Below are 12,857 nucleotides of genomic sequence, written 5' to 3'. Positions count from 1 at the left end.
TTGTTTTTAGCTATCTAATCATAAAATCATTTGCTTGGTCATTTTTATTTCATATCATAATGAGCTTACGACTTTGTTCCTCATTGATGTGGGTGTGTAGAAATTTTGACCAATAGGTCTGAGTTTCATATTTGGGACTTAAAACAACCGATCATTATATTCAAAAACTATTATTATTACTATTATTTGAAAAGGATGTGGAATGTATAAAATTGAACATCGTTTTCATTAAATTAATACCAACGATTTGATTGTGATATTTTAGACCAAAACAACCAATCGCTTTATCTGAAATTTTTTTATTATATATATAGGAAGGTAACAAGATTAAACATCCTATTTTTCTATATATAAAAAATTCAAACAATTTAATTGTGATTTAAGCCCATAGTTTTTTAAACGAAAATTAAGCAAAATATGGGCTTAATTTTGGAGTAATCCAAGATCTCATGATCTTGGGCCTCGTTCCCATAGCCGAAAAGAATCAGAAGAGAGGAAAACGAACACATGTTTACGTACTTGAAAGGTGAATCTTGAAAGGCAGCTGGATCCCGACTTCAGCCGGCCGGATGGTGACACAGCTGTGTTTCATCGGAGAATCGACGCAGGGAGCCGTTCGAATTCGATGGTTTTGACTGTAATCAGTCGTGGTAATGGGTTGAAGCTAATGACTTTGAATCTATATATACCTTGGCCATCATAAGATGGAACATGCGTGATGCGTCGGGGAACAACTGTGAAAGGTCAGAGCTAAGCTTCAGGTTTATATTTCGCAGAATTGTAAAATTCTTTCATGGGCACTCTGCGTACATGATGATACTTGAATAGGTCTGGCGTTAATGTTTTGAATTTTAGTCATTTCTTCCTGTTACTTGTGGGGATCATGTTGTTTTGCTTGTTCACAAATTTTTATTTACTATAATTTTTTTATAATTTATTATTCATAATTATCATATGTCCTCAACTTTCAAAAGTTCAAAAAATTATATATTATCTCAATAAATTATATATTTAATACAGTTTCATCATTGTTATCCGAATGATATACTATACCGCAATAATCACAAATCCCAGAAAAATAATAATAATACAAGGATGCCACGCTTATATATAATACAATAGCATTCCGTATTTTTTTTATGGAACACACACATTACATGGTATGAATAACACAACAAGGATGATATATTTTTGTGTTTTTAGGTACCACGCTCATACAATCAGATACAAGAAAATGAGGATGATAGGTTGAAAGGTCTGAATAATAAAAAGATATATGACTTCAATTATTACATAAATTTAAGCCAATCACTAAACGAAACAAGAATTTTGAAACAACCAAAATATTATCTTTCTGCACCAAATTAACAATGCGTTACGGTATAAAAATAAATTCTTTTTTCCCTCAATCAATTCTTGTTCCTGAGTCCCATACTCCTGCATCACCAACTCAGCCCTCGTCACTGCATCCTCAAATGATACCGGGTTATTTGATTGCATACGATCAAATAACTCTAACTTTAACCATCTCAAGAAATGCCTCATCTTTGCATGAACATTCGTAGCAACATGTGGCACATATTTTAACAATACAGAATATCGAGTCTCATACTCAGCAACAGACATACTACCCTGTCTCAAATCCTCAAATTCTCGTTCTTTCTTTTGTCTTGCTGCTATAGAAAAATACTTATCAAGAAAACGAGATCGAAACACATCCCAATCAACAGTACGGCCCTGAGCTCTCAATCCAGCCTCAGTCGTCTGCCACCACAATAGTACATTCCTCGAAAGCTGAAATGTAGCCAATTGTAACCAAGCAGACCTAGCACACGGAGCAATCACAAATATCTGATCTATCCTCTCAATCCACTCCTCTGCTCGCTCGTCAATCTCAGAGCTATCAAATCTCAGCGGAAGATAACTGCTAAACTGTGCCAAACTCAACTCACCAGGCAATAAAGGCTGATCTGCAAGTGCCTGTCCCATAGGAGGAGGTGGCAATAGATTCATCTGTCCAAACCCATTGTCATCCTCTTCCGTTACCTCGTGTGGATGCACCTGTTCTCTAGCTGTCATCACTGGAAATCAAATTGTTAATCATAACATTTAAAAAGTACAATCCAATAATCATAATCAAACCTTTTTCACGAAAGCACACGCAACTAAAGAACAATCAATCATACAAAGAAATCATCAAGAACAAATCAAATACACAGACACTCGCAGATAATATCGCCATCCAACTCTCTCATCACAAACCCAACTCTTAATCATCCCATACATCTAATATATGCTCTGATATCACCCAGTGTGGCGCCCCAAACTTCGCCACGTAATCATACAACATGTGACGTCATATGCATAAAAATTTTCTTTTCAACGACGTAATAATATAATGCATATACGACAAAATAGTGCAATCATCACACTATCTACATCAGTGTAGCAGAAACAGTATAATAAATACATACACACAACTCAAATAAGATAATAAACTATCTTGTCTCTATCTACTATCAACTACAAGATTGTTTGACTAGACACACCTAGTCCTTCACCTCTATCATGTCTCACGGCATAGTCCTGTAACCTGTTCAACAGAAACAGCCCCCAAATAGTGAGCATATACAACAATCATCATCGTAATACATAACAGTTATATTAACAACAACATAAAATATAACTGAAATCATAACAGAAATATCCCTTTTGCTGTTTCTGGACAATCAAACAATCAACAACATCACTCTCATACTACTGCAACAACATCAACGATACGTCGTACCCCTACTCCAGCAACAACAATATCGTCAAACGAAAAACATCAACGATACATCGCACCCCTACTCCGACGACAGCAATATCGTCGAACGAACAACATCAACAATACGTCACACCCCTACTCCGACGACAACAATATCGTCGAACGAACAATATCAACGATACGTCGCACCCCTACTCCGACGATAGCAATATCGTCGAACGAACAACATCAACGAGACGTCTCCCAACAACGAAGTGTCGGTAAGAGAATGCATTAAATGCACTATTCAATGAATGAGGAAAATGCAAAGTCACGTGGGAATAAATGAGAAGACGTTAATGGAAATTTCACGGAAATTTGAAGAGGAGAAAACGCGTTTTTATACGCGTTTTCACACGGTCAAGGGGCTCTATAAATAGAGCTCCCCCTTCATTCTGAAATCATCCTTTCTTCGAGTTTTCTCTCATCTTATAAGCATTTGAGTGCTTAGTTCTATAATATTTGTGAGGTGTTTGTTCTCCTGTATTAAGAGAGTGTGTGTTCTCTTTGGAAACACAGTGAGTGAGTTGTACACCACAAAATATTATAGTGGAAATTCTTTTCATCTTGTCCGTGGTTTTTACCCTAATAATTTTTAGGGGTTTTCCACGTAAATCTCGGTGTCCAGTTTATTGTTTATTTTCGGGTTTTATTATCTCAAATTACCGCAAGTGGGACCAACAAGTGGTATCAGAGCCTTGGCTTAAAATTTCTTAAAATTCTGAGTATGCTCTGTGGTTGCAGCCTAGTCTGATCTTCCACATCAGAAAAGATTTTTTGAGAATTTTTATTTAAGGCGGGATTATTTTGTCCAGTTTACTAAAATTGTTGTAGACATAATGACGGGAAGGTACGAGATAGCAAAGTTCAACGGAAGCAATTTTATGTTGTGGAAAATAAAGATACAAGCAGTTTTAAGAAAGGAGAATTGCTTGGCGGCTATTGGAGATAGACCGGTAGAGATTACGGATGATGGAAAGTGGAATGAGATGAATGACAACGTTGTTGTCAATTTACACTTGGCTATAGCAGACGAAGTACTGTCAAGTATCTCTGAGATCAAAACAGCCAAAGTTATCTGGGATACTCTGACAAAGATGTACGAGGTCAAGTCGTTAAACAACATAATTTTCCTAAAGAGAAGACTTTATACTCTTCGGATGACGGAATCCTCATCGATGACCGGCCATATCAACACACTAAATACTCTATTTGCCCAACTCACTTCCACTTCCATGAGGCATAAAATAGGGGAAAATGAACGTGCTGAGCTTCTACTTCAAAGTCTACCAGATTCATATGATCAACTTATCATCAACATTACCAACAATATTCTTATGGGCTTTCTAAGATTCGACGATGTCTTAACTGCGGTTCTCGGAGAAGAAAGCCGGCGCAAGAATAAGGAAGACAGGTTGGTAACTTCGAAGTAGGCAGAGGCTTTGCCGATGATAAGAGGAAGATTTATGGAACGTGACTCCAGTGGGAGCCAAAGACGAGGTAGATCAAAGTCGAGAAGTAAGAAGAAAAATATTTACTGCTTTAAATGTGGCGGTAAAGGGCACTTCAAGAAGAGTGTACGAGTATCGATAAAAGTTCTCAAGGAAATGTTGCCAGTACTTCAGGCAGTGGTGAAATATTATTCAACGAAGCAACAACAGTTGCAGAAGGCAGGCACAAATTTTGTGATACATGGATTATAGATTCAGGAGCGACGTGGCACATGACGTCTCGGAGAGAATGGTTTGATCATTATGAACCAGTCTCAGGAGGATCTGTATTCATGGGAAATGATCATGCCTTGGAAATCGCTGGGGTCGGTATTATCAAAATGAAAATGTTTGATGGCACCATTCGCACCATACAGGATGTACAACATGTGAAAGGACTGACGAAAAATCTTTTGTCCTTGGGGCAATTAGATGACATCGGGTGCAAAACTCGTATCGATAACGAGATCATGAAAATTGTGAAGGGTGCGCTTGTGGTTATGAAGGCGGAAAAAGTTGCTGCAAATCTGTATGTACTTTTGGGAGAAACACACAAGGAGACAGAACTAGCTGTTGTATCAAATGGTTCAGGAGAAGAATTAACAGTGTTATGGCATAGAAAGCTCGGACATATGTCAGAACGAGGGTTGAAAGTTCTCTCAGAACGGAAGCTACTGCCAGGACTTACAAAAGTGTCACTACCCTTTTGTGAGCACTGTGTTACCAGTAAACAACACAGATTAAAGTTTGTCACTTCTACTGCCAGGAGCAAAAACATATTGGAACTGATTCATTCGGATGTTTGGCAAGCACCGGTTGTATCCCTAGGAGGAGCGAGATACTTTGTCTCGTTCATTGATGATTTCTCTAGGAGCTGTTGGATGTATCCGATCAAGAAGAAATCAGATGTTTTCCAGATCTTCAAAGAATTCAAAGCGCGGGTTGAACTTGATTCTGAAAAGAAAATCAAGCGTCTGAGGACTGACAATGGAGGAGAATATATCAGTGACGAATTTGATGCATATTGTCAACATGAGGGCATAAAAAGACAGTTCACGACGGCTTACACACCTCAACAGAATGGAGTGGCGGAGCGGATGAACAGGACCTTGTTGGACAGAACAAAAGCTATTTTGAGGACTGCAGGTCTAGAAAAGTCATTTTGGGCAGAAGCAGTCAAAACCGTTTGTTATATTATCAATCGTTCTCCTTCAGTGGCGATTGATCTGAAGACTCCGATGAAGATGTGGACTGGGAAGCCGACAGATTATTCTCATTTGCATACATTTGGAAGTCCGGTGTACGTTATGTACAATGAGTAAGAAATATCGAAGTTGGATTCGAAATCCAGAAAATGTATCTTCTTGGGTTATGCTGATGGTGTAAAGGGGTTTCGCTTGTGGGATCCTACTGTTCACAAGCTTGTCATCAGCAGGGATGCTATCTTCAAGGAAGATAAAGTAAAGGGAGACAAAGGCACACTGAATTCAGAAACTACTATATTTCAGGTGGAAAATAAGACGGACGAAAGTCAAAATTCCTGTGAAGCAGTACCAGAGCACGAAGAACAAGAACATGTTGAGTCTGAGGTTTCCAATGTGAGGCAGTCAACTCGAGACAGAAGATCACCAGGTTGGCTTTCAGATTATGTCACTGAAAGCAACATTGCATATTGTCTATTATCAAAGGATGTTGAGCCATCGAGTTTCTACGAGGATACTCAAAGCTCGGATGTATCTTTGTGGATGATAGCAATGCAAGAAGAGTTGGAGGTATTAGACAGGAATAAAACTTGGGATCTTGTTACACTACCACGAGGGAGGAAAACCATTGGAAACAGATGGGTCTATAAGATCAAGCGTGATGACAATAATCAAGTGGAGCGGTATCGTGCTAGATTGGTGGTTAAAGGGTATGCTGAGAAAGAAGGCATTGACTTCAATGAGATATTTTCTCCTGTGGTTCGGCTTACAACAGTCAGAGTGGTGTTAGCATTGTGTGCGGTGTTTGACCTATATCTAGAACAGCTAGTTGTGAAAACGGCATTTTTTCATGGAGATCTTGAAGAAGAAATCTATATGCTCCAGCCAGAAGGTTTTGCGGAAAAAGGCAAAGAGAACTTGGTTTGCAGGTTGAACAAATCTCTGTACGGTCTCAAACAGGCGCCGAGGTGTTGGTACAAGAGATTTGATTCCTATATCATGAGCCTTGGATACAACAGACTGAGTGCAGACCCTTGTACATATTTCAAGAGGTCTGGTGATGATTATATTATTTTGCTGTTGTATGTGGACGACATGTTGGTAGTAGGCCCCAACAAAGATCAGGTCCAAGGATTGAAGACACAGTTGGCTAGGGAATTTGATATGAAGGACTTGGGACCAGCAAACAAGATTCTAGGGATGCAAGTTCACCGAGACAGAAGTAACAGAAAGATTTGGCTTTCCCAGAAAAATTATTTGAAGAAAGTCTTGCAACGCTTCAACATGCAAGATAGTAAGCCAATATCGACCCCTCTTCCTGTTAATTTCAAGTTATCCTCCGAGATGTGTCCTAGCAGTGAAGCAGAGAGGATGGAGATGTCTCGAGTACCATATGCATCAGCAGTGGGAAGTTTGATATTCGTCATGATCTGTACAAGACCGGACATTGCTCAAGCAGTGGGAGCAGTTAGTCGGTATATGGCGAATCCTGGACGAGAGCATTGGAGCACTGTTAAGAGGATCCTTAGATACATTAAGGGTACCTCGAATGCTGCATTATGTTATGGAGGATCAAATTTTACACTCAGGGGTTATGTCGATTCAGATTATGCAGGTGATCCTGATAAGAGGAAATCTACTACTGGTTATGTGTTTACACTTGCAGGGGGAGCAGTAAGCTGGGTTTCAAAACTGCAGACAGTTGTGGCGTTATCTACAACAGAGGCAGAATACATGACAGCTACTCAAGGTTGCAAGGAGGCAATATGGATTAAAAGGTTATTGGAGGAGATCGGACACAAACAAGATAATGTTCCTTTGTTTTGTGACAGTTAGAGTGCCTTGCACATCGCAAGGAATCTAGCCTTTCATTCCAGGACGAAACACATTGGTGTTCAATTTCACTTTGTGCGTGAAGTATTAGAAGAAGGAAGCGTGGATATGCAGAAGATCCATACAAAGGATAACATAGCTGATTTTCTGACCAAGCCAGTGAACACTGATAAGTTTGAGTGGTGTAGATCCTCAACTGATCTAGCGGAAACGTAAGCAGCAGGGAATGGCAAGATTGAAAGGATATGTGGATATGTGTTTGATTCTCAATCAAATCTCCAAGTTGGAGAAATGTCGGTAAGAGAATGCATTAAATGCATTATTCAATGGATGAGGAAAATGCAAAGTCACGTGGGAATAAATGAGAAGACGTTTATGGAAATTTCACGGAAATTTGAAGAGGAGAAAACGCGTTTCTATACGCGTTTTCACACAGTCAAGGGGCTCTATAAATAGAGCTCCCCCCTTCATTCTGAAATCATTCCTTCTTCGAGTTTTCTCTCAGCTTATAAGCATTTGAGTGTTTAGTTCTATAATATTTGTGAGGTGTTTGTTCTCCTGTATTAAGAGAGTGTGTGTTCTCTTTGGAAACACAGTGAGTGAGTTGTACACCACAAAATATTATAGTGGAAATTCTTTTCATCTTGCCCGTGTTTTTTACCCTAATAATTTTTAGGGGCTTTCCACGTAAATCTCGGTGTCCAGTTTATTCTTTATTTCCGGATTTTATTATATCAAATTACCGCAAGTGGGACCAACACGAAAGGTAGACTTGCAAATCGAAAACAACCCCAGTCGAAGGAACTTTGATTGCATACGCTTCTTTCATATTCAACGTATTTTGTGTTTGCAAATTCATTCAAGTAATCATCAATTTTAATATTATGGCGTATGTCATAATCACCAATTTTTAGTTTTATTTATTTATTGGAAAAAGACCATATAATATAATACAAACAAATAGGAAATTGTTGAAAAATTATTTAAAAATATGTTAAATATTTGTGTTGAAAATGTGAATGTTGAATGTTGAAAATTAGGTAAAATTAGGTGTTGAATATTGAAAATTAGTGTGTGATGATGTAGGTAATGATGTATTTTATTTTTGGATTATTTGTAAAAATTTTCTATAAATAGATCTCTCATTTGTGAAGAAAATCACAATTGAGTTGAGAGAAAAATATTATAAAGTGTGTAGTGTGATAATTTTGAGAGTTTGAGATTTTTACTTTTTTACCGTAAATTTTTACTTTTTCACAACACGTTATCAGCACGAAGCTCTAAAAGTCCTCCATATTTTTCCAAGCTCCGAACAGAAGAAAAAGGTAACAAAAGTAATAATATTTATTTTACTGTTATTTATTTATTGTTTATATATGTAATATATAATATAATGTTATTGTTAGAAATAATAAAAATAATTTTTTCAAAAACTTGTTATAAATCCTGGGAGGATGTTAAGACGACATCCCACACTCCCGGTAAGGGATACGACAAGTATAAAAGCCTATAAGGTTTTTTAAACAAAATAACTTATGACACCTAATTATAATAATGTGATATGATATACATAATTATTTAAATATGACTAATATTATATACACCATATTATTACCATAAAATTATACAAATACATACATTTATTTTCTTATACACCAACGGTAATAAACGGTAACAAAACGGCTAGTTTTTGCTCTATAAATACAATCTCACAAATACATTCAATCACTCCAACTTTCTCTTCTTCTCTAAAAATTATTCTTCATCAAATTTTCGAAGAAAAAAAGAAGATGGCTTTCACGAGGTTATTTTTAATTATTTTGGTTATCATACTCACCAGTCTTGTATTTATCGGAGAATATCCTCCTCGTGTGTTTTCTTTATTTTTACGAATACTTGTACTTGTTGTTTATCCATTACTTTGTATTGCAATATTCATTAACTAATAAAATGCATCGTAATTTTTAGTACCACCATGGCAAACTTGGCAAAGCTCGAATTCATCGCTCTTGATATTACTGGGAAAAACTATATGCCATGGACTCTTGATGTAGAAATGCATCTTGAGTCATTGGGTCTAAGCGAGACCATTAAAGAAAATGGTATATCTTCATCACAAGAAAAAGCAAAAGCTATAATATTTTTACGACGACACCTTGATGAAGGTTTAAAATGTGAATATCTCATCGAAAAAGATCCCATGGCTCTGTGGAAAGGATTAAAAGAGAGATTTGAACATATAAGGGAAGTTATACTTCCGACCGCCCGTGATGAATGGAATATGTTAAGATTCCAAGACTTTAAAAAAGTCAGTGATTACAATTCAGCGATGTATAGAATAATCTCGCAGTTAAAATTTTGTGGACATGAGGTTACAGAATCGGAAATGCTTGAAAAAACATTTTCCACGTTTCACGCATCAAATATAACACTACAGCAACAATATAGAGTGCGTGGATTTGCGAGATATTCTGAACTCATCGCCTGTCTTCTTGTGGCGGAAAAGAACAACGAGCTATTAATGAGAAATCATCAGTCCCGACCCACTGGATCAACAGCATTTCCAGAAGTAAATGCTGTAAGCAAAAATGAATTTAAACCTGGAAACCAAAATCAAAGTTACAGACAAGATTTTGGTCGAGGACAAAATCGAGGTCGTGGTCGTGGTCGTGGACGTGGACGTGGACGTGGAAGTGGTCGTGGTCGTGGACGCGGCCGTGGTTTTGAAAATAATCGAGATAGTTATTTCTATAACTCATCTCAAAAGAACGTCCCAAACCACCCACCGAAAAGGCATCAAGAGAATATGAGTGTTAATGAGAATCACTCAAAAAGATTTGAAAGTTCTTGTTTCAGATGTGGTACTCCAGGACATTGGTCCCGTATTTGTCGAGCCCCTGAGCACCTTTGTAAACTTTATAAAGAATCAATAAAGGGGAAAGAAAAGGAGACCAACTTTACTGAACACAGTGAACCTTTGAGTGGTTCAACTCATTTTGATGCTGGAGATTTTCTGATTGATTTCTCAGATAATGATCAATTTGATGGTGGAATAAATATGTAAAATATTTTATTTTTTATGTATTCGTATGATAATGTTTTATAGTGTGTTATATTGTATTGTATTTTATTGTCAATAATTTTATTTCATTGCATATTTTTTTGAAGTTCAAATATGGAAAATGCTACGAACCAAGCTGAAGTTTGCATACCTGATAGTGGTACAACGCACACTATCCTCCGAGATAAAAGATATTTCTTGGAACTAAAACCAACAAAAACAACGGTGAATACAATATCAGGTCCTGTAGACTTGATTAAAGGATGTGGTAAAGCACAATTTTTGTTACCTAATGGTACAAAATTTTTGATCAATGATGCTTTATATTCACCACAATCGAAAAGAAATTTGTTGAGTTTTAATGATATATATTCCCATGGGTATGATACTCAAACAATGAATGAAGGGAATGAGAAATATATGTGTCTTACCACATATAAATCAGGAAAGAAATATGTGATTGAAAAACTACCAATGCTCCCTACTGGATTGCATTATACACATATACGTCCCATTGAATCAAACATGGTAATTGATAATTCTTCAATATTAACCAATTGGCATGATCGATTAGGACATCCTGGTTCAACAATGATGCGAAGAATTATAGAAAATACACATGGTCATCCATTGAAAGACCAGAAGATCTTTCAGAATAATAAGTTTCAATGTAAAGCATGTTCTCTTGGAAAACTTATTATAAGACCATCACCAGCCAAAATCCAAACTGAATCACCAATGTTTCTTGAACGTATTCAGGGTGATATTTGTGGACCAATCCATCCACCATGTGGACCATTCAGATACTTTATGGTATTGATTGATGCCTCCAGCAGATGGTCACATGTATGTTTATTGTCAACTCGAAATGTTGCATTTGCAAGATTACTTGCTCAAATAATAAAATTGAGGAATCAATTTCCCGATTATACAATCAAGAAAATTAGACTTGATAATGCTGGTGAATTTACTTCCCAGACTTTCAATGATTATTGTATGTCTATGGGAATCATTGTTGAGCATCCTGTTGCTCATGTACATACTCAAAATGGATTGGCTGAATCATTGATTAAACGTCTGCAAATGATTGCTAGACCAATGATTATGAAAACAAAGCTCCCTATTTCTATATGGGGACATGCAATTTTACATGCTGCTTCATTAATTCGCATCAGACCAAGTGCATATCATAAATACTCCCCATTGCAGCTTGCATTTGGTAAAGAACCAGACATTTCTCATCTGAGAATTTTTGGATGTATGGTGTATGTGCCTATTGCACCACCTCAACGAAAGAAAATGGGACCTCAAAGAAAGATTGGAATTTATATTGGTTATGATAGTCCATCGATCATTCGATATCTTGAACCACAGACAGGCGACGTGTTCACAGCACGTTTTGCTGATTGTCATTTTAATGAGGAAATCTTCCCAATGTTAGGGGGAGAACAGAAACATACCGAAAAAGAAATTACATGGTATGTATCATCATTGTTACATCTGGATCCAAGAACAAAACAATGTGAAAAAGATGTACAGCAAATTGTGCACTTGCAAAGAATAGCAAATCAAATACCAGATGCATTTGCAGACACAAAAGGGGTAACTAAATCATATATACATGCTGCAAATGCCCCTGCTCGAATTGAAATTCCGAAGAAACAAATTGAAGATAGTCATGATGTCATTAAACGCCTGAAGCGTGGAAGGCCAGTTGGTTCCAAGGATAAAAATCCTCGAAAAAGAAAATTCATAGAGAAACACAATGATCACAAAATAGAGAATGATGTTCCTGAAGAAACACATAATGATCACAAAATAGAGAATGATGTTCCTGAAGAAACACATGATGATGAAAATGTTTTGTCAGAACCACAAACTGACGAGAATCATGAAATCTCTATCAATTATATTAATACTGGAAAAATATGGAACCGAAAAGATATAGAAGAAATTGATGATATATTTTCTTATAATGTGGCAATCGACATCATAAATGATAATGAAGATCATGAACCAAAATCTTTTGGTGAATGTAAAAATCGGCAGGATTGGATAAAATGGAAAGATGCCATCCAGGTTGAATTGGATTCGCTAAATAAACGTAATGTTTTTGGACCTATAGTCCTTACACCTGAAGGTGTAAAACCTGTTGGATACAAATGGGTTTTTATTCGAAAGCGAAATGAGAAAAATGAAATAGTAAGATATAAAGCTCGACTTGTTGCACAAGGTTTTTCTCAAAGGCCTGGAATTGATTATGAAGAAACGTATTCTCCTGTGATGGATGCAATTACGTTTCGGTATTTGATTAGCTTGGCAGTATCTGAAAATTTAGAAATGCGTCTTATGGATGTTGTTACAGCCTACTTATATGGATCACTTGATAGTAATATATATATGAAAATCCCTGAAGGATTTAAGATGCCTGAAGCACAAAGTTCAAAACCCAGAGAATGTTATTC

Source organism: Primulina huaijiensis, chromosome 15, assembly GCF_012295235.1.
Source record: "Primulina huaijiensis isolate GDHJ02 chromosome 15, ASM1229523v2, whole genome shotgun sequence".
In the NCBI taxonomy this organism is placed as follows: Eukaryota; Viridiplantae; Streptophyta; class Magnoliopsida; order Lamiales; family Gesneriaceae; genus Primulina; species Primulina huaijiensis.
The sequence above is the reverse complement of the archived record's forward strand: the minus strand, read 5'-3'. Positions refer to the sequence as shown.